At 45.0% G+C, this 23,205-nt stretch overlaps 1 long non-coding RNA gene across 1 annotated transcript; it reads right to left on the reverse strand.

The window, feature by feature from the left end:
- Nucleotides 1–209: 209 nt before the first annotated feature.
- Nucleotides 210–21,463, reverse strand: LOC132391628 (uncharacterized). Its single transcript, XR_009511285.1, has 2 exons — nucleotides 21,320–21,463; nucleotides 210–2,928 (listed from the first exon to the last, which is right to left on the reverse strand). It is a non-coding gene; the product is annotated as an uncharacterized LOC132391628 (long non-coding RNA).
- Nucleotides 21,464–23,205: the final 1,742 nt, after the last annotated feature.

The following is a 23,205-nucleotide window of genomic DNA, read 5'->3' on the forward strand; positions in this document are numbered from 1 at the left end:
AACCAGAGATTTATAGAACTGCAATATTACCTCATCTTGAATTCAATCCCCATAACTAATGAAGGCCAACATACTGTATGACTTCTTAACCACCCTATGAACGTGTAAGCAACTTTCAGGGATTTATGCATGTGGACCCCAAGATAACTCTGTTTCTCCACACTGTTAAAAAACTTCTCCAACGCACAATAATCCACACTTATTTGATGTAGTAATAATGAGGTGATCTTTATTTGAATTGGTGTTCATTTACAAATTCATGCATATAGTTAGACAAACACAATAATGACTGGTTCCTGAATCTGATGGGACATTGTTTGTTTTAAAAGCATTTAAGTTCACCGTTCCACTGGGATGAGCTAGCAAGAAATTAATTATTTTCATATGTTGTATTTTTCCAGTACGCGCAAACATTAAAGTTCATGAACTTCTTCACATCTGCTTGCTGGTTCTTCCACTGCAATTTTGTACAGTTGCGCAACACCGCCTTTGATGAAGATGATTTTCATCTGGCAGCTAGCCAGCTGTTTCACTATCTGAACCGCAGGAATTAAATTGAGATCAGACATTTCCGCACGCTGTGAAATTCAACTCATTAATGCTTTTCTGAATACAATGATATCAATGCAGGTAAACCATCCCTGCTCCCTCTATTTAACTCTTCCTTTAAAATGCATTATAATTCAAAGCAATGGGAACATTTTATTGGCTATATATTATATTATAATAATATACAATATTATCAGATTATGTGATTCAGCATTGGTGAACTGCTATTTGAACATAATGGTAAACCAATCTTAATACTCCAATAATAATGAATAAAGGAATACTTAGCTTTTGAAAACCAATAAACATTCTTGTTTTACCATAAGACTATGTATTAAAATTATTGAACACTTCAAAAATATAAAGCTTACATTGGCAAAGGTTAATACAATGCAGCTAGCATTGATTCATTAAGAGAAGACAGTTTGGGTTCAATAGTTTGGCAAAGTTTAAGGAAACAGAGAGTAGGACTGAGGTCTGTCAGTGAGGACCAGTTCTGCTAGATGAAGGAGGAGAGGATGGTGGTGGAGGGGAACTGGTTTGTTCTTTTATTAAGAAAGAAGCAGAGAGCCTTAAGGCCTTCTTAGTTGGGAATAGAGGTGTATACTGGACATTCATGGTGAAAATGAAGCAGTCAGAGCTAGAGAACTGAAAGTTAGTGAGGAGATCGAGAGCATGAGAAGTGTCACCAATGTAGGTGGGAAGGGAATAAACCAAGAAGGGTAGAATGGAATCAAGGAATGAGGACAAGAGTCTAGTGGGACAGGAGCAGGCAGAGACAATGGGCCTATCCAGACAGTCTGGTTTGTGGGTCTTGGGTAGGATGTAAAAGTGAGCAATGTGGGGTCAATGATTTAATGGCAGTGGATGGGAGTTCTCCAGAACTGATGAGAGGTCAGGTATGGTGTCAGATACAATTTTCTGATGGTCTGAAGTGGGGTCCCGTGTCTGGTCTCAGCAAGGTAGAGGTCAGTGCACCACAATACAACAGCACTCCATTTGCTGGTTTGATGGTAAGGTTGGGATTGGTGCGGAGAGAGTGCAGAGGGGATAAGGTTGGAGGAGAAGAGAGGAGTGCTGAAGTCAAGGTGGTTGATGTCTTATCAGTGATTCAAAATCCAGAGCTGGCAAAAAACCAGACCAGGGTGTCTAAGAAGAAGAGGAAGGTTGAAGACTGGAGAAGGGGTCATCAGTGCAGGGTGTGGAATTCTTGTCGAAGATGTGGGCTCAGGGACAGAGACCAGAGAAGAAAAGCCTGGTGTTGTGGCAGGCACAAAATTCACTGAGATGCGGGCAAATACGACAAAGATAAGGCCCTCGCTGAGGACAGAACGTTCCTCCTCAGAGAGGGGGAAGATCTGTGGGAATGGTGAAGACACAACAAGGATTAGAGGGGGGAAAAGAGTTGGTGCCAGAGAAGAGGGGAGGGTTAGGGTGTTCATAGAAAGTGGGGTGGGTAAAGATGAAGGCTCCAAGGACCCAAGAGTTGACAGTGGAGCCTGAGAGACCCAGTGTTGGAGAGTGGTGGTTGGGGTAGGGGAGCCCAAGGGCCCAGTGGCTGAATCACCTTTATTACTGAGGTACAGAATACAAGGGCAGAACCACAAAATGCTTGTTAGCTCACAGGTGGTGTCTGAACATCGCTCTGGATCCACACAATAGAAAGTTTTGCGACTGAACTGACAAGGTTATCGTGGAAGCCGCTGTGACTGGAAAATGTTAGGAAACATTTTCCGAGATTCTTTTCTCTGAAATATAGGGGATTGAGAGAAGATTTATTTAGTACGTAACTCTTCACAACTAAGAAAGAATAAATGGGAAGATCCATTTATTTTAGCAAGTGATTCTTAAATCCATACAAGTGAGGGATTCAAAATAACAATTACAAGGTTTGAGGAGAGACGAGAAGAATTCTTTTGAGTCAGTGATAAAAATTCAGAACCCACAGTCTGGAAGGGGTTAGAGGCAGGATGCCTCATTATATCAACACTGAGGAATTGCTGCCTACAAGCTGCAAGTCAGGTACATCAATCTGAGGTTATGTTGCATTGCTGATTACCAAGTGACACATGCAGCTAACCCAATCATCTCTCACCATTATGTTTCTATGATTCTGGTTGGTTAGGTCAATCAGGATCATTTTTTTATTCTTACTTTCATTATCTCTGCACAAGATGTAGTTTCATTAAGTATAACTGAAGAAACTGCTTAGAGAAGTATGCCACAAGATGAACATAAATGTAGATTTTAATGAATTTCAACTCGAAATGAATCAAACCAAAGGGTAGGGTGAGCTCCTAGCAGTTGTATAGGGACAAGAGATGGTGCTTTTCTGTGTCAATCTGTCACGTCGTACTTTTTCCATCTTCTCCCCATGGTCTGTGAAATACAGAAAGCAAAGCAAAATCAACAAAATCAGAACTAATATATTAATGCATCATTGTTTATTTATTTATTGTTATTATTTCTTTCTTCTCTTTCTTTTTGTATTTGCACAGTTTGTTGTTTTTTTTTTGCACATTGCTTGTTGACTGTCCTATTGGGTGTGGCCTTCCTAGTGTGCTTCTTGTTTTTTCTGTGATTGCCCACAAGAAAATGAATCTCAGACACGAGAGAATCTGCAGATGTTGGAAATCCGAAGCAACACACACAAAATGCTGGAGGAGTTCCCTCACCATTTTGTGTGTGGAAACAAACCTCAGGTTGTATATGGCAACATATATGTACGTTGATAATAAATTGACTTGGAACTTTGAATTATTTAGAATGTAACATTTGGAATGTCTTATATACTCCAATAGTGCACTGATCCATACAATTTCTTTGTTTTGTTTTAATTAGGTTAATGCCGATCACAAAAATAGTACACAGAGGAATTTCATGAAAATGCATCATTTTCATGAAGTCTCAATTCCCTGTGTTCAGCCCATATCCCTCTAAACCCCATCCCTCCATGTACCTGTCCAAGTGCACAGCCTGCCTCAGCCACAAACTTGCTGATCAAGCCTTTTCCTTTGACATCCAAATCACTTACATACATAAAAGGACCCAACATAAAAGAGCTGGCAAATGTTGATTGGAAGGGGATGCTAGCAGGATTGATGATGGAGCAGCAATGGCTGGCATTTCTCAGGGTAACTCAGAAGGTTCAATGTGTTCCTTCCAAAGAGGAAGTATTTTAAAGGGTGGATGAGGCAACTGTGGGTCAAAAGAGTAGTCAAGGACAAAAGTCAAAAGCAGAAGTGAGATCATACAACATAGGAATTGAGAAGCTTTTAAAAACTAACAGAAGACAACAAAAAAGCTTTAAGGAGAGGAAAGGTGACATATGATGGTAAGCAAGCCAAAAGATGTCAAAGAGAATGCCAAAGGTTTTTCAAAGGTATAGTGTCAAGAGTAAAAGAGAGGCGAGGGTGGATAATGGACAACTGAAAATGGTGCTGGGAGCGGGTAGTAAGGGGAACAAAAATGGCAGAGGAATTTAATAAGCATTTTGTGTCAGTCCTCACTGTGGAAGACACTAGTTCTATACCAGAAATTTGACAGTGTCAGGGGCAGATGTGAGTGTAGATGCTATTGCTAAGGAGGTGGCACTAAGGAAACTGAAAGGTCTGAAGATAGATATATCATATGGACCAGATGTATTACACCACAGGGTTTTGAAAAATGTAGCTGAAGAGATTGTGAAGGCATTTGTAATGGTATTTCAAAGATCAATAGATTGTAGAATGGTTCCAGAGGACTGGAAAATTGGAAATGTCACGACACTCTTTAAGAAGAGACAGAAAAGAAGGGAGGGCAACAGAAGAAAGGAGATTATAGGCTAGTTAGTCTGAATTCAGTTGTTGGAATCCATTACTAAGGGTGAGGTTTCAGTGTACTTGGAGGCACATGATAACGTAGGACAAAGTCAGCATAGTTTTCTTAAAGGGAAATGTTCCCTGACAAATTTGTTGGTATCCTTTGACAAAATAACAAGTAGGACAGACAAAGGAGAATCAGTAGATGTGGTGTAGTTAGATTTACATAAGGCCTTTGATAAGGTGCCGCACATGAGGCTGCTTAATAAGATAAGAGTCCATGATAAGAGGCTGAATTTAGCATTTAATGGAAAATCTTAAGTAAACAATTTGTTGGAATTCTTTGAAGAAATAACAGGATGGACAAAGGAGAGTTGGTAGATTTATGTACTTGGATTTTATATGAAAATTATATGAAATAAATAAGGAAGGTACATTGTAGCAAAGTTAGCAGTATGAGGACAGATAAAGTCTAACTAATAGGATTTGCATTTTAGACCAAAAGATGTAGGAACAGAATTTGGCCATTCTGCCCATCGAGTCTGTACTGTCATTCAATCATGTCTGTTTTTTTCCTTTGACTTTCTGACTAACCAGGAACCTATCAATGTCTGGTTTAAATATATTCAATGACATTGCCCCCACAGCCATCTGTGGCGATGAATTCCACAGGTTCACCATCCTGTGGCTAAAGAAGTTCCTCCTCATCACCATTCTAAAATTATGTCCCTCTATTCTGAGGCTGTGCCCTCTGCTCCTAGACTCAACCACTATAGGAAACATCCCCTCCACATCTACTCTATCTGGGCCTTTCAACATTTGATAGGTTTCAATGATACGCCCCCTTGCTCTTCTAAGCTCCAGCGCCTATAAGCCTAGAGCCATCAGATACTCCTCATACGTTAACACTTCCATTCCTGGAATCATTCTCCTTGCCACCACCCACCCCAGACCCTCTCCAATGTCAGCACTTACTTTCTAAGATAAGGAGTTCACAATACTTAGTTTGACCAATGCTATATAAAGGCTCTGCTTTACATTCTTTCTTTAATATTCTAGTCCTTTTGAAATTATTGCTAGAATTGAATTATAAATTACCACTATCTCAATGTGCAAGTTAACCTTTAGGGAATCCTGTACAGGGACTCACCTTGGACTTCTGAATTTGAATTTTCTACTGTTTAGAAAATAGTCTATGCCTTTATTCCTTTTACCAAAGTGCATGCATTTCCCTACACTATATTCCATCTGCCACTTCTTTGTCCATTCTCCCAAATTTTCTAGGTTCTTCTGCAGAATCCTTGATTTCTCATTACTATCCAACCCTCGACCTATCTTTGCATCATCTGCAAATTTGGACATAAAGCTATCAATTCTGTCATCCATATCATTGATATATACGTGAAAAGAATCGGTCCTAACATTGATCCCTGTGGAACACTGCTAGTCACCTGCAGCCAACCAGAAAAGGGACCCTTTAATCCCACTCTTTGCCTCATGCCAGTCAACCAATCTTCTATCCATGCTAATGTCTTTCTTGTATAACTATGGGCTCTTAACTTATTATGCAGCCTCACATGCGGCACCTTCTCAAAGGCTTTCTGTCAATCCAAGTAATAACATCCCCTGACTCTCCTTTGTCTATCCTGTCTGTTCTTTCCTCAAAGAACTCCAACAGATTTGTCAGGCTAATTGACTCCAACATCTTCCCAACTACTAAAGTTAGACACCTGCTTCTAGTAGGCTTCAATTATATTGGTCCGTAAGAAGAACGAGGTAACCTGCCTCAATGACTATCGTCCAGTAGTACTTAAACCCACAGTGATGAAGTGCTTTGGGAGACATATCTACTGCTTGAGAAGAAACTTGGATCCACTCCAATTTGCCTACCGTATCAAAAGGTTAACAGCACATGCCATTTCATTGGCCCTTCATTGATAACAGATCAGCATTCAATGCTATCATCCTCTCAAAACTTACCAATAGGCTTCAAGTACTAGGCCTCAATACCTCCTTGTACAACTGGGTCCTTGATTTCTTCACTTGAAGACCCTAGCCATTTTGGATCAGCAAAAACATCTCCTCTATAATTCCCATCAGCACAGGTGCTCCACTAGGCTGAGTGGTGAGCCCTCTATTCTGTTTGCTTTATACTTACAACTGTGAGGTTAAGCACAGCTCAGGTGCCACGTTTATGTTTGCATTGTCACTGGCCGAATCAAGGGTGGCAATGAATCAGCATATAGGAGGGAGATTGAAAATCTGGCTGGGTGGTGTCATAACAACAGCTTTTTACTCAATGTCAGCAAGACCAAGGAGATGACTATTGATGACATGAAGAGGAAACCAGTGGTCTCAGAGGCAGTCCTCATCAGATGATCATAGATGATCACTTATTGATTTCTGTATGTTATGTGTGTTTGGAATGTCTATATCTATTAACTGAGTTGTTCTTTCTTGTTTATCCTGTAATATTATATTCAGACAGTTATAACGGATTGTCTTATCTGTAGTAATGGATTGGTCAGAATATAATTTGTAGGACCCAGACTTAAATTATTTATTATTATTATTATTATTATTATTATTATTATTATTATCTTTCTTTTGTTGCAGTTTGCTGTCCTTAGCACAGTTTGTCCATCCTGTCTTTCATTAATTCTATTGTGTTTCTTGTATTTTCTGTGATTGCCCGTAAGAAAATGAATCTCAGGATTGTATATGGCGACATATATTGTATGTATTTTTATACTGAATTTACTTAGATCTTTATAATTTCCTTTCTTTTCTGTCCCATCTTAAAGAGTGTAGTGATATTTCCAAATTTCCAGTCCACAGTCTAGTGACAAATCATTATTAATGCCTCCACAATCTCTTCAGCCATCTGGGGTGTAGTCCATCTGCTCCAGGTGTCTTATCTACCTTCAGACCTTTCAACTTCCGAAGCACCTTCTCCTTAGCAATAACAAGTATTTCTGCCCCCCGACAGGCTCAAATTTCAGGCATACTGCTAGTGTCTTCCATAGTGAAGATATTTATATATCTGAAAAAATTGTATCCCTTTATTATATTGTTGGTTAGTTTAACTTTATATTCCATCTGTGCTCTCTTTAAGGTTTGTCTAATTGCCTTCTGTTGCTTTTAAAAGCTTCCCTACCTTTCCACTAATTTTAGTGAAAGTTAATTCAGGTTCCTATTTGAAGCATAACTTACACTTAAAAGAGCAGTTAAAATTGCTGTATCAATGGAAACAACAGCCAGAGATGCAATTGAGTTGCAGTCAGGAATGAAAGCGAGCATGAGCAAAATTGTAATGTCTAAACAGAAATAAATAAATTGAATTACCATTGTGGCAGGGGCCCACATTATAGTTTTTAAAGGAGACACTTGCAGAAAATGCAACAAATTAGGACACATACAAAAAGGATGTCAAGCAGACAAAAATAAATGAGCTGTACAAGGAAGAGAAAAAGACAAAAAATCATGTTAAAGTTTCAAAAAGTGCACTAATCTGCATACTGTTAATGAAAAATCTGATAATGTTGTGAGTGACACAGGACTGAGTAGCCTTGAGGGTTAAAATGTGAAAACTAACAACAGCAATATGGCTAACACCAGAAGTGAACAGCAACTTAATTTAAATGGAATTGGACACTGGCTCATCTGTTTCAGTCATTCCACAAAATGTGTTTGAACAGCATTTCAAGGATACTGATCTGAAGCCTGCAGATATCCAACTAAGAACTTATACTGGAGAAAAGATAACTCCCATGGGACTGACATTTGTTACTGTGAAATACAACAACCAGCAAGCCACACTGGGTTTAATGTGGTAAAAAGAAAAGTGCCAGCATTGTGGGGGCTGTGATTAGATGAGACAACTACAACTTGATTGGAGATGCATTATTCCCTGCAACAGAGTCAATTGAAAGTGAATTAAGAAAGGAACTGGATGTTCACAGCATTGTTCAAAGATTGCATTGGAAAACTCAAACACATCAAGTAAATAGTGTTAACTGAAAATGTCACACCCAAGTTTTACAAAGCACGTCCTGTTCCTTATATCATCTGCAATAAAGTAGCCAGTGAGGTAGATCACATTGAGGTTGGAGGAATTCTTGCTAATGTTGAGTGGAGCCCATGGACAATACCAATGCTCCCAGTAGCCAAGAAGGATGGGTCTGTTGAGATCTGTGGGATTTTAAGGTCATCATCAACCTAGAAATGAAAGTAGATCAATACCCTCTGCCCAGGATATAGGATATCTTTGCAAACCTTTCTGGAGGGAGACACTTCAGCAAAGTAGACTTAGCTGAGGCCTACCCACAGATGGAGATGGAAAACAGTCCAAAGTATTTCTCACGTCTAAACAATCACAAAGGGCTTTATTGCCATAACAAATTTATATTTGGAGTGGCATCTGCACCTGTACTCTGGCAGAAAGGTGTGGACCAGGTGCTGCAAGGCTGCCCAGGCGCTCTGTTACCTGGATTGCTACCAGCAAGGATGCCAAGGAGCTTCTCCCGAACCTCAGTGTTAAAAAGATTGGAAAATGATGGGCTCAGAGCACAACACAACAAGTGTGAATTCTTTAAACCAAGTATCATTTACTATGGTCACACTATTAACGCACAAGGATTGCACAAATGTACTGATAAAATTGAAGCAGTGATGGATGCCCTAAGGCAAAAGGATGTGTCACAGTTGCAGACCCTTTTAGGATTTGCCAATTACTACACAGGTTCCTGCCAAACCTGGGTATTGTGCTCCACCCCTTAAACTCATTACCACAGATCGGGAAGAAATGCAATGGGCAAAGCAACGTGAAGTGGCTTTCCAAAGGAAAAGGAAGTAGTAACATCAGGCACTGTAATCACATTAAAATGCAGGTCATCCAGTGAAGCTTGCCTGTGATGCCTTACCTAAAGGTGGAGGTACAATCATGTCACATGATGGAGGTGAACGCCCATAGCCTTTGCATCATGCTCCCTTATCGCTGCAGAGAAAATTTTTTTCAGGAAAGGCTCTAAGATGAAATTAGGGAATTATAGGTGGTGAGCCTGATGTCAGTCGTGGGTAAGTTACTGGAAGGTATTCTAAGGGACAGTATATATGGATTCCGAGAGGTGGGGTTGGTTAGGGATAGTCAACATGGCTTTGTTCATGATATGTCATATCTAACCAATCTAATGGAGTTTTTCAAGCACGTTACCATGAAGATTGAAGGAAGGGCAGTGGACATTGTCTACATGAATCGTAACAAGGCATTTGACAAAGCCCTGCATGAGGGGTTGGTCCTGAAGGTTCAGTTGCTTGGCATTGAGGATGAAGTGGTAAAATGGGTTCAACATTGGTTTATTGGAAGAAGCCAGAGAGCATTGGTAGATGGTTGCCCCTTTGACTGGAGCAAGCTGACTAGTGGTGTGCTGGAGGGATTGGTACTGGTCCCGATGTTATTAATAGTTTGGATGATACGGTGGTAAACTGGATCAACAAATTTACGGATGACATCATGATTGGGGGCTATCGAAGATTGCAGCGGGATCTGGATCAGCTGGAAAAATGAGCTTGGAAATGTCAGAGGTCAGACTTACCTAGTGAACAACAGAACTCCAAGGAGTGCAGTGGAACAGACAGATCTGTGAATACAGATCCATAATTCCTTGAAAGTGGCATCACAGGTAGATGGTGTCAGAGGGAGCTTTTGGCACATTGGCCTTCATTGGCCAGGTGGTCTGGTGGCTGGGTCCCCACATCAGCAATGAGCTGCAGGACCTGGTGAAATGAGGGTCGTGAGTGGGAACCCAAGGTGAGAGGGGTGTTGGGTGAGTCAATCAGGAGGAAGTGGTTGGACTAGTGGTGCTCTCCAATGCTCAAGTGCACAGGCCGTATGCATGCTGTGACTATCGCAGACCCCAGGGGTCATCTGTTAATGGCCACGATGTAAAAGGAGTGAGAGATAGTGTAGGCGTGGTAGGACATCCAAACCATACATGAGGAGTTCACCTGCTGTACTGCAATCCACCAGGGACTCCTGTGCTGTTGGGGTGGGAGGGAGAACAGAGGAAGGGATGCTGGAATGAGGGGTCGGGTGGAGCTCACCAGATAGTAGGCCCCTTGTCTCTACTTGGCGGTGCCGCTTTCCTGAGCGCAGTAGGGTTTGATGCGTGATTAATCAGCTGCTTTGCAGTAAGCGCACAAGTTGTTTCTCCACCAACACTCACATTCTTTAGTGGGGCGAGGGGTACACTAAAAGCCCTCCCTAACTGCATGGGTTCTGACAGCATTACTGATGAGGATCCTGCAGACAGAAGTGAGCTTGGAAACGAAACTCGGGTTCTGGCTGGTGGTCTGCAAGGTCGTTCCACAAGACACTTGTCAACATGGAGGCACAGAGTGATGTCAATGGACATCTCTTGGGTGGAAAGCTCATTTGCCAAGTGCTCCAAGAAACCACGATGGTAATGGGCCAGCGGTGCCTCCACATTCCAGCCGCAGCCCACCACGAGGGTCCTGAATTCCGCGGTGTAATCCAGCACTGAGTGTGAGACCTGATGCAGGTGAGGTATCTGATCCTCTGCCTCCCTTCCACTTTTTAGATGGTCGAATACCCAAAGCATCTCAGCAGTGATTTCTTCATATTTATTGAAGATGGTGGTATTATTGTTCCAGTTAGCAGCAGCCCAGGTTAAAGCTCGCCCAGTCAATAGAGAGATGACAAGGGCAGCCTTGGCCTGGTCGGTAGAATACAGAGATGGTTCCAGCTCAAAGTGCAAGTTGTGTTGGGATAGGAAGTTACAGCATCAAGTTGAGAATCCATTGAACTGTTCAGAGGTCTGAGAGAGGTGGTTGACTGGATTTTGTTTGCTGTAACGAGACGGAGAGTTGGCTGAGAGTGGCGGACAGATGATCAATTGTTTCCTGCGGCTTCAAGATTATGTATTCATGCAGATGGACGACTTCCTTCAGTCAAGCAAGTTCTGCTGGGTCAATTGTGGGTTCACCCATCCTGTCAGGATATGTAGAGGAGGCATAAACCAAACGCAGAGGAACTGGGATGATTTCGTGGTGACTGCTCATATTAATAATAAACTGCAAAATAACAAGCCAAAAAGGACCACAAAACAAGAGGGAGTGGAGACTTAATACAGCAAGGCAACAAGGTAACTGAATGTTAGGAACAACTGGCTGAGGCTAGCTGGTCTGATGGGCGAACAAGGACTGTGGATGGGAACTAGGTTTAAATGGGCTTCAGGTGATATGTTTGAAGCAAGTAGCAGGTTACACTTGTTAGCCGAGTAGAAACTGGGAGGTGCCGGCCTGTGCAGGCCAGACATAGGTGTTTCCATACCAGCTGTGATGCAACTAATCAGTAAGCTGTCAGTGCAACTACAGAGGTTTATCAAAGCTTGGATGAAATGCTGAATCTTTGCAAACTTCTAATAAAGTCGAGGTGCTGCCCTGCCTTCTTTGTAATGGTACTTATTTGTTGGGTCCAGTTCATATTCTGTGAAATGATAACATAGAGGAATTTAAAGTTACTGACCCCCTTCACCTTTGATACCCCGATGAGGACTGGTTCATGAACCTTCGGTCCTGTGGTCAGTAATCAGCTCTTTGGTCTTGCTGACATTGAGTGAATGGTTGTTGTTGTAATAACAACAGCATTGTAATAGCACATTGATTTTACTTTATTTAGCAATTCTTGACAACCATGTCTAGTTAATTAATGCTTACTTAATAATTTCTCCTAGGTCATAAATTACTTTTTTTAATCTAATATTATGCTGTTCTCTTGCTGTTGTGCAGTTGCCTGAACATCAGTACACAAGAGTGAAATAAAATGGGAAGAGGAGTAGGCACCTTAACCCAAACCTGGTCCTTCTGCCCCGGGCCTCATATTTATTTCTGGGCCAGTTCCCTATAGACCTCAATTCACTGACCTTTTGAAAGCTTACATACACTTCCCCCCACCCTTCTTTCATGACTGCCAATGATATAATTTCCACAACCCAGAGTAAAGAGAGTTCTAGAGCTTCATCACCCACTATGATAATAAATTCTTAATTACTTCAATTTTAAATGACGAGCTGCTTTTCTTGTAACTCGGTGTCCTTGGTCAAGACTTTCACGCTAACTAAAACATTTAATCATTTACCCTTTAAACTTCCCCATTCAGTTTCAAAAAAGACATTCTGTTTCATATACCAATACAAGCTCTTGTTTGTAGATAGAATTGCCCATTCAAACTCAGTTATGCCGTGTCTGAGATGGCCCTTTATCCTAAAATTGTATGAGACTAATTTAAAATAATTTCAAATTGAAAGTCGCAGGAAGAGGTAAATGGGATATGAAAGGTACTGGGCACCCTCCATGGAACTTAACATCCTGTCTCACAGCCCACCTGTCACTCTTACAGTGTGAAATGCTGAGCATGTTGTCCTCTGCACATAAGAGGTGTCAGGAAATTCTTGACTCTACTTAACAGCTCTTGAAGCCATTTGAGTGCATTTTACATTCATCTGACTATAAGACTTGAATGCTTTTAAACTTATCTGATTATGTATTCTCTCCCCACTCTGCACCCCTGTCCAACCTGGCACAACTCCTCAGTCCACCATTCACATTCCCCTTCTCCTTTTCATACCGTCCACCCCTGCTGCTCCACTCTCAGTTCTACCTGAGAAGCTGACGATTCCTAGTTCTTCCAGCAGATTGCTTCTTTCTTGTGAGTAAACATTGGTCAAAAGCTGGAGTCACTTCATTATTTTGGCTCCAGTTCTTTGCGATGTAACTGCTCCGTATCCTCATGTGGTGTAGAACTGATTTGTGAACAGCAAGTAAGAGTATGCCTTTTGCCGCAGTCAGGGAGTCAGCAACAAAGCTGATGCTCCTATCAATATGAATGGTTAACTACCAATTTTGAATTTTGGCTGATAGCTTAAACACCATGTGTTTCTGTCTTCAAGCTGCACGGTTTGTTTATTAGTCAATATTGTTCCAGTCTCTCCTCTAAGGGTTGCCATTACACTGACAACCTAATTGACTGATGACATTTTGGCATGCAGTCAGGGGACTACCCTTATGCAGAAGCACTATGCCATGTGGCTTCGTAGCTGAAGCAGCTTGATACTGGTGTATTTGTGATGATCACCGTGGCATGTGTAGCAGTCTTCCCTGCCGGTCTTTCCTTTCAAACCAAACTCACTCATTTGGTTTGGGTTTAATATCAGTTGCTTGGCCACCATTTTCATAGCCACAGGCATGAGCCTCTACCTGCTCCCTGTCTGTGTTATGATCTGCATTCCCTAATTGGCCAAAATCCTGCCCATCTCTAACCACCCTGACAATCCCAGCCACAGTACTGAAATCGGACGGAAATAACTTCCTGGGTGTCTGTGTCTATAGTCAAATACACTTCATCCGCCGTTGTCTGCAACTTTAACATGGCTCACAGCATCTTTCTGCTCCAGCTGATGCAACCATGTCCACAACGACCACAACAGCCCTAGCCCTGCCACTGATTCTACTTTTATCCATCCCATTGTCTGCAGAGAATCACAACCTTGTGGCGACCCACTTCCTAGCGCACTCGAACTGGCTCACAAATAGCCAGCGCGCTGGCATACAGGCCAGTCCCAAAAGGGCGCCAGGTCTGCTTCACCAACAAAGGGAAAAGCCCGCGCGGGACTGTGAGTACGGGGAGGGCAGGATCAGGGAGGCTTTAAAGCGAAGCCACTAAGTTTGAATAAAATCTTCTTTAACTGCAGTTTACCGACTCCGTGTCGTTATTTCACGCTGCTTGTAGCACACCGCTACAATTGGTGACCCCGACGGTCCAAACGATATTTGGACTGGAGATGACCGATGCCACATCTGTTCAAGCGGTTTCGTTGAAACTGCCAAGCTTCTGGACACTGTGACCTCACCTCTGGTTCCAGCAAGCAGATGCCCAATTCCACGTTCGGCAGATAACCTCAGAGGACACACGTTACTACTATGTGGTGAGCTCCCTCGACCAGGACACAGCGGCCCAGGTTGAGGAGCTCATACAGTCTCCCCCAGCAGACGGCAAGTACACGGAATTCAAAGCCCTGCTCATAAGGACTTTCGGACTCTCAGGGCGCGAGCGGGCTGCCCGTTTACTGCACCTGGATGGCTTGGGAGACAGACCTCCATCGGCTTTAATGAATGAGATGTTGTCTCTGGCCGGAGGACACAAGCCCTCCCTCGTGTTTGAGCAGGCATTCCTGGAGCAGATGCTGGAGGACATACGCCTGCTGCTGTCCGATGTGGATTTCAGCGACCCCCGGAAGGTGGCAGCCCGGGCGGACTTGCTGTGGAACGCCAAGAAGGAGAGTGGGGCGTCCATCGCACAGATCACCAGGCCATGCTCCCAGCAGCAAACCAGACCAGGCCCGGCCACAGAGACCACTAACCCCAGAGGCAGGGGTGAGGAGACCAATGAACACTGGTGCTTCTACCACCAGCGGTGGGGCGCAGAAGCCCGCCACTGTCGCCGCCCTGCAAGTTCCCGGGAAACGCCAGGGCCAGCCGCCGCTGATGGCTACGGCGGCTGGCCTTCGGGATAGTCTCCTGTATGTGTGGGACAAGTGGTCGGGATGCCGCTTTTTGGTCGACATCTGTGCCAAGATCAGCGTCTTACATCCAACGAGTTATGACACCTGCAACAGGGCACCGGGTCCCCCCCCCGAGGGCCGTGAACGGCAGCACAGTAAGGACCTAGGGCACCTGTACGGTGCAGCTACAGTTCGGCTCCAGCTGGTTCACGTGGGTCTTCACACTGGCCGCCGTAGCCCAACCGCTTCTGGGTGCGGATTTTTTGCGGGCTCACAGCCTGCTGGTCGACCTGCCCAGGAAGAGACTGGTCCACGCCGAGACCTTTCAGACTTTCTCCCTAGGTGATGCCCAGTTGCCAGCCCCTCACCTCGACTCCATCACGCTGTCCGACAATGACTTCACCAGGGTCCTGGCGGATTTCCCATCGGTTCTGGCACCGCAGTTCACAGCAGCCATGCCCAGGCACGGCGTACAGCACCACATCCCGACCCAGGGACCACCCCTCCACGCCCGCGCTCGGCGGCTTCCCCCGGACAAGCTCCGACTGGCAAAGGAGGAGTTCCAGAGGATGGAAGATTTGGGGATCATACGGAGATCCAACAGCCCATGGGCCTCCCCCCTGCACGTGGTGCCCAAAGTGACAGGGGGCTGGGGACCGTGCGGTGACTACTGCAGGCTGAACAAGGCTACAACACCAGACCGCTACCCTGTGCCGCACATTCAGGACTTTGCAGCAAACCTGCACGGCGCACGGATCTTCTCCAAGGTCGACCTCATCTGGGGATACCATCAAATCCCGATGCATCCTGACAACGCCCCCAAAACGGCACTCATCACCCCGTTCTGATTTTTCGAGTTCCTCCGCATGCCATTCGGCCTGAAGAATGCCGCACAGACGTTCCAGCGGTTAATGGACGCGGTGGGACGGGACCTGGACTTCGCGTTCATCTATTTGAATGACATCCTCATAGCAAGCAGCAATCGTCAGGAGCATCTGTCCCACCTCCGTCAACTCTACGCCCGACTGAGTGAATACGGTTTAACAATCAACCCCGCCAAATGTCAGTTCGGACTTGACACCATCGACTTCCTGGGCCACAGGATTACTAAAGACAGGGCAACCCCTCTGCCCGCCAAGGTAGACGCGGTCCAACATTTCCCCCGACCCAACACAATCAAAGGCCTTCAGGAATTCATGGGTATGGTAAATTTCTACCACCGCTTCCTCCCTTCAGCTGCCCGAATCATGCGCCCCCTGTTTGCCCTAATGTTGGGTGCGGGCAAGGACGTTACCTGGGACGAGGAGTCCACCGCCGCTTTCATTAAAAAGAAAGAAGCCTTGGCAGATGCCGCGATGCTAGTGCACCCCAGAACCCCCACCGTCCTCACAGTGGACGCATCTAACACGGCAGTCGGTGGGGTGCTGGAACAACTCATCGAGGGTCGCTGGCAACCCCTGGCGTTTTTCAGCAAACACCTGCGACCGCCCAAGCTCAAGTACAATGCTTTCAACCGGGAACTGTTGGTGCTCTACCTGGCAATCTGGCATTTCAGGTACTTCCTAGAAGGTCGGCCCTTCACCGCGTTCACGGACCACAAGCCGCTTACCTTTATGTTCTCGAAGGTGTCCGACCCCTGGTTATCCCGCCAGCAACGCCACCTGTCCTACATCTCTGAATACACGATGGATGCCCGGCACGTCTCGGGTAAGGACAATGTCGTGGCGGACGCCCTCTCCCGCCCTAACATCCAAGCCCTTTCCCAAGGGGTAGACTTTGAGGCACTGGCAGAGGCGCAGCAGGCAGATGAGGAGATCCCTAGTTACAGAACCGCAGTCTCCGGTTTGCAGCTCCAGGACCTCCCCGTAGGCCCAGGTGAGCGGACCCTACTCTGTGACGTCACCACTGGCCAACCCCGTCCTGTTGTCCCGGCAAACTGGCGGTGACGCGTTTTCGACTCCAATCATAACTTAGCGCACCCCTCCATCAGGACAACTGTCCGGATGGTCTCCAGCAGGTTCGGTTGGCACAGACTCTGCAAGCAAGTCAGTGAATGGGCCAAAATGTGCATGCACTGCCAGACGGCCAAGGTGCAGCGGCACACCAAAGCCCCACCGCAGCAGTTCCACCCCACCCACCGGCGTTTCGACCACATTCATGTGGATATCGTGGGCCCTCTGCCAGTGTTGCGAGGAGCGCGACACCTCCTCACTATCATGGACCAGTTCACCAGATGGCCAGAGGCGATCCCGCTCACCGACACCACCTCCAAATCTTGCGCCCGGGCACTGATCACCACCTGGGTGTCCCGCTTTAGTGTACCGGCCCACATTACCTCTGACAGAGGCACCCAGTTCACCTCCAGCCTGTGGTCAGCTATGGCCAGCCTTTTGGGGACACAGCTGCACCACACAACTGCCTACCACCCACAGTCGAACAGCCTGGTGGAACGTTTCCACCGTCACCTGAAGTCGGCTCTCATGGCCCGCCTGCGGGGAGCTAACTGGGTGGACGAGCTTCCCTGGGTCCTACTTGGCATCCACATGGCGCCCAAGGACGACCTGCACGCCTCGTCGGCCGAGTTGGTGTACGGCGCACCCCTGATCGTCCCCGGGGAGTTCATACCAGCCCCAAGGGGGCAAGAGGAAGAACCCGCAGCAGTCCTGGGCAGACTACGCGAGAGGCTCAGCAACCTGGCCCCCATGCCCACTTTGCAGCATGGGCAGAACCCGACCTGCATACCCAAAGACCTGCAGAACTGTAAGTTTGTGTTTGTACAAAGGGGCGGGCATCGGCCACCGCTGCAACGGCCCTACGAGGGGCTGTTTACGGTGCTCAGGAACAACAGGTCCACGTTCGTGCTGGACATTGGGGGGAGAGAGGAGGTTTTCACGGTGGACCGACTCAAACCGGCCCATGTGGACCTGGCGCAACCGGTCGAGTTCCCGGCACCGCGGCGCAGGGGCCAAACTCCCAAACAGGGTCCAGCCCAGACTGTGGACATTGGGGGGTGTATCGCCAGTTCTGGGGGGGAGGGGGGGGTTATGTGGCGACCCACTTCCTAGCGCACTCGAACCGGCTCACAAATAGCCAGCGCGCCAGCACAAAGGCCAGTCCCAAAAGGGTGCCAGGTCTGCTTCACCAACAAAGGGAAAAGCTCGCGCGGGACTGTGATTACGTGCCTCCTACAGCATCCGCGAAGCTCGAATAAAATCTTCTTTAACTGCAGTTTATTGACTCCGACTGCGGCTCTTGAGGAAATACGGTCTGCCTCAGGAATTGCTGCTGCAGTTCTATACTGCAGTCATTGAGTCTGTCCTGTGCACCTCCATCACTGTGTGGTTTGGAGCCGCCACCAAGCAGGATAGAACCAGACTACAGCGCACAGTGAGGACTGCCGAGCGCATCATTGGAGCCTCCCTGCCCTCTATTGTGAACCTGTGCTCTTCCAGGTTGAAGAAGAGGGCGGGGAACATCATAAAGGACTCCTTCCATCCTGTGCATGGACTGTTTGAACTGCTTCCGTCTGGTAGGCGCTTCAGATCCCTCCAGACTAAGACTAATAGGCACTGGAGAAGTTTTTTTCCTACTGCGGTCACTTTGCTGAACAGTTAACTGTTGGCTAACTATTACTTGGATTGCACTACTTGTATGTATAATCTATATTTTCATTTATATTTATCATTATTATTGTTATGAGCAGAGAGACAACATCTGCCGGAAGTAAATTCCTTGTATGTGCACTGGTACTTGGCGATTAAAGTCTGATTCTGATTCTGATTCTGATTATTTCAGTGCTGCGTGTAGCACACCGCCACAACCCAAGAGTTCTCTTCTCTCTTTTGTAACATTGCCTCTGATTCTGTAGCTGTAAAAGGTTGAAGAAGTAGGAATCTGATAGGAGAGGAGGGTGGACAGCAGGAGAGAGGGTATGATGAGAGACATCAGGGAGAGGTGATTGGCAGGTGAGAAGAGAAGAGGCAACAGGGGAGTCAAAGTGGGGAATGGAAGATGGAAGGAGAAAGGGGAAAAACTATCAGTAAGAGAAATTGATGTTGATGCCATCAGGTTGAAGGCTACCCAGTCAGAATTTGAGGTGTTGCTCCTCCAGCCTAAGATTGGCCTCATTGTGGCAGTAGTTCATAGTTCATGCCATGAACTGACATGTTGGAATGGGAATGTGGATTGGAATTTAACTGGTTGGCTGCCAGGAAATCGTATTTGTTGCAGATGGAACGATGGTGCTCAGCAAAGCAATCCCCCAATATACGATGCTCTCACCAATTTAGAGAAGGCTGCTTCAGGAGCATTGGATACAGTGGACACTCCCAACAGTTTTGCAGGTGAAGTGTTGCCTCACCTGGAAGACCTGAATGAAGGTGAGAGAGGAGGTGAATGGGCAGGTGTAGCCCTTCTTCCACTTGCAGGGTTAAGTGTTAGGAGAGAGATGAGGGGAAAGGGATGAATAGATAAGGGAATCAAAGAACAAGTGGTCCCTGGGGAAAGCAGAGAGTAGGGAGAGGTTAAGATGTGTTTGGTGGGAGGATACCATTGAAGATGGCAGAAGTTGCAGGGAGTGATGTGCTGGATGCAGAGGTTCATGGGATGGTAGGTAAGGACAAGAGGAACTCTATCGTGTTAAGGTGGCAGGATGATGGGGTGGGGTAGCATGTCCAGGAAGTGGAGGAGATGCAGGTGAGGGAAGCATCAATGGTAGAGGAAGGGAAACCCCATTCTTTGAAAAAAGGAGGACATCTCTGGTGTTTTGGAAAGGAAAGCCTCAACTCTGATCTTGTGGAAAGAAAGCCTCATTTCCAGCATCTGCAGAATCTCTTGTGAAAATGAAAAGGAAGTGCTTTCAATGGCAGCACATTCAGTTAGTTGAAAATACAGGTTTCTAGCAGAAGAATTTTAAGTGACAAGAGAAAAAGAAATAATAATGAGGTAACTTGATTAACCTAATAACTCAAATTACTTCTTTAAATTCTGAAAGGTATTTTCAATTGCCATTTTCAATAACGTGTTGAAGAGAAATCAGGGGGAAAAGATATAAGACAGTGAGAGGCATTGATCATGTGGATAGTCAGAGGCTTTTTCCCAGGGCTGAAATGGTTGCCACAACAGGACACAGGTTTAAGGTGCTGGGGGGTAAGTTCAGAGGAGATGTCAGGGGTAGGTTTTTTACTCAGAGAGTGGTGAGTGCGTGGAATGGGCTGCTGGCAATGGTGGTGAAGGGGGATATGATAGGGTCTTTTAAGAGACTTTTGAATATGTACATGGAGCTTAGAAAAATAGAGAGCTATAGGTACGCCTAGTAATTTCTGAGGTAGGGACATGTTCTGCACAACTTTGTGGGCTGAAGGGCCTGTATTTTGATGTAGGTTTTCTATGTTTTTTACCATTCTTCTTCTATGAAAAAGTGTTGCCATACCATGGGAAAACAGGAGGAAGTAGGACTCACAAAGCCAACAGAAAGACAATTAATCTAATCACTTCTGATTCATTCTATGATTACAATTATGTTTTTACAGACATGTTGGTGACTGTCTATCAACTGAGGACTAAGTAGAATTATTAAGAGCTCACATGTTCTTCTGTTCATGTTGGATCAACTTCCATGCTGATGTAAGTAAGACTGCCAGCATATTATTTCAACAATAAGGGAGAGGTTACACTGGGACTTACAGTGAAGGTACATAAGTTGCTGAAGATTGGGATACTGGGGGCGACTGGAGAGGAGCATAAGAATTCCCAAGGAGATCAGAGGGAAGATTTGGCATTATTAAGGAGAGGCTAGAGTGGAAGAGCATGGTTCATGAGGGGAGGATCAGGCCATGAAAGTCTCTGAGGAAAATTATCTGCTCTTCCATTTTCTGATAAAAGATTAAATTCCTACCTGATCTACCCCAAACCAGAAGTTGGTGGTGGCTAGAATCAGCTCCTGCCTCAACAAGGATCTGGACCCACGGCAATTTTCATATCACTACAATAGGTCAATGTGGATATGATCTCACTGGCTCTCCATATGGCCTTGGGTCACCGGGACAATACCAATACCTATGTACAATACCACATCCAGTGATAACTGCATTATCACTGAGAAATAATGCAGTACAGTTTTCCCCCTCAAGATGAAACTGTTCTAATGTGCCAGACCCAGAAGTTGATCATTGATCTGTTTGCAAATAATAAAAAGAAGATTGAAACTAGAACAAAATGACGCACAATGTCCTTGCAAGCACACACATGCCCAGAGGTAATATACAATCCTACTGTCTGAATCTCTTGCTAAACAATGGAATGGAGCCTGGCCGAGAGCCATCCTGACTGCTCACGCAGAACTTTTAAATTGTCGCTGAAGATTAAACTGTTAGTCTGAACGTTTCTTACCTTGTGTAGATGGTACGTACAGTGCAAAGAGAGCAAAGATGGTGAAAGTAACCTTGTAGTTCATTTTGTTTTAGCTGAGTATTTGCTCTGTTTATGTAAATTTTCACTGTTGTACCATTGTGACCTCCCTCTCGTTATTGTGCAGTTACATTTACAGCTGGAGATTCCTATCTTAAAAACAGGAAGTTGTGCAATTGTAAAGCCCATGAGAAGGAACACAGTACTCTCATTTTATGGATCAAATTATTCTTGTATTCTAGACCCCAAACTAAATTTGTGTGTGTGTGTTTTTGCCATTGCTCAAACCTTGAGGTTTGCTAAATTACCTCTATAATTTCTTCTCATTTTTACCTCATATTTTGATCCAGCTGCAAATCTTTCAACTGTAACCCATCTCCAGCTACCTTCCTCACTCAGTTTAAATACTTCTTAATTGTTTTCTTTGCTCAAGCCACTACTCTAATGTCCTTTCCTAACCTCCTCTGTAAAATAATGATGGAAAATGTAGAAATATCTCAATTTCAGAGATATCAATTCTTGCATCCGATACACAGACAGGAACTGGTATTGTCTAACTCCACTGGAAATGGAGACACATATAGCCTCCATGACTCTCCAAGCACCTGAGCAATGGTTAAAACTATTGTTTTATCTTCAATTGTTAAAGGCTGGAGAAAAGACAAGGATCTGACCTTCTGCAGAAATTCATAGGAACCACTTTCTCTGATTGCTGCAGTTGGAAGTTGTCACCTGCTTCAAAAAGGCAACAACTTAACCAGTGCCCAAGAAGAACAAGGTGAGCTGCCTTGGTGACTATCATTCAGCAGCATTTACATCTATAGTGACAAAGTGTTTTGAGAAATTGGTCGTGGCTAGAATCAGCTTCTGCTTCAGCAAGGACCTGGACCCACCACAATTTTCATATCACCACCATAGGTCAACGTAGACATGATCTCATTGGCTCTCCATCTCACCTTGAGTCACCTAGACAATACCAATACCTATGTCAGGATGCTGTTTATTAAACAAGAGAAAATCTGCAGATGTTGGAAATTGAAGTAGTACATGCAAAATGCAGGAAGAACTCAGCAGGCCAGGCAGCATCTGTGGAAAAGAGTAAAGAGTCGACATTTTGGCCTGAGACCCTCCATCAAGACTGCTATTTATTGACTACAACTCAACATTTATCATCATTGTTCCTAAAGTTCTGATTGAAAAGCTCCAGAACCTGGGCCTCTGTACCTCACTCTGTAAACGTATCCTCGACTTCCTAACTGGAAGACCTCAATCTGTGCAGATTGGAAATAACATCTCCTCCTCGCTGACAATCAACAGTGGCACACCTCAGCGTACTTAGCCCATTGCTTACACCCATGACTGTGTGGCTAGGCACAGCTCAAATGCCGTCTATAAATTTGCTGATGACACAACCATGGTTGGCAGAATCTCTGATATTGATGAGAGGGTGCACAGGAGTAAGATATACTATCTAGAAGAGTGGTGTTGAGGCAACTACCTTGCACTCAATGTTAGTAAGACCAAAGAGCAGATTGTGGACTTCAGAAAGGGTAAGACAAGGGAATATACACCAATCCTCATAGAGGGATCGGAAGTGGAGAGAATGAGCAATTTCAAGTTCCTGGGTGTCAATATTTCTCAGGACCTGACCTGGTCCCAATATATCAATACAGTAACAAAGAAGGCGTAACAGCAGTGATATTGCATTAGGCATTTGAGGAGCTTTGGTGTCACCTAAAATTTTTGCAAATTTCTACAGATGTACTGTGGAGAGTATTGTAACTGGCTACATCACCTTTTGATATGTGGAGGGGTGGGGGCTACTGCACAGAATTGAAGTAAGCTGCAGATACAGGCCCACAATCCCT

The sequence above is a fragment of the Hypanus sabinus genome, chromosome 3 (assembly GCF_030144855.1).
Source record: "Hypanus sabinus isolate sHypSab1 chromosome 3, sHypSab1.hap1, whole genome shotgun sequence".
Taxonomy (NCBI): Eukaryota; Metazoa; Chordata; class Chondrichthyes; order Myliobatiformes; family Dasyatidae; genus Hypanus; species Hypanus sabinus.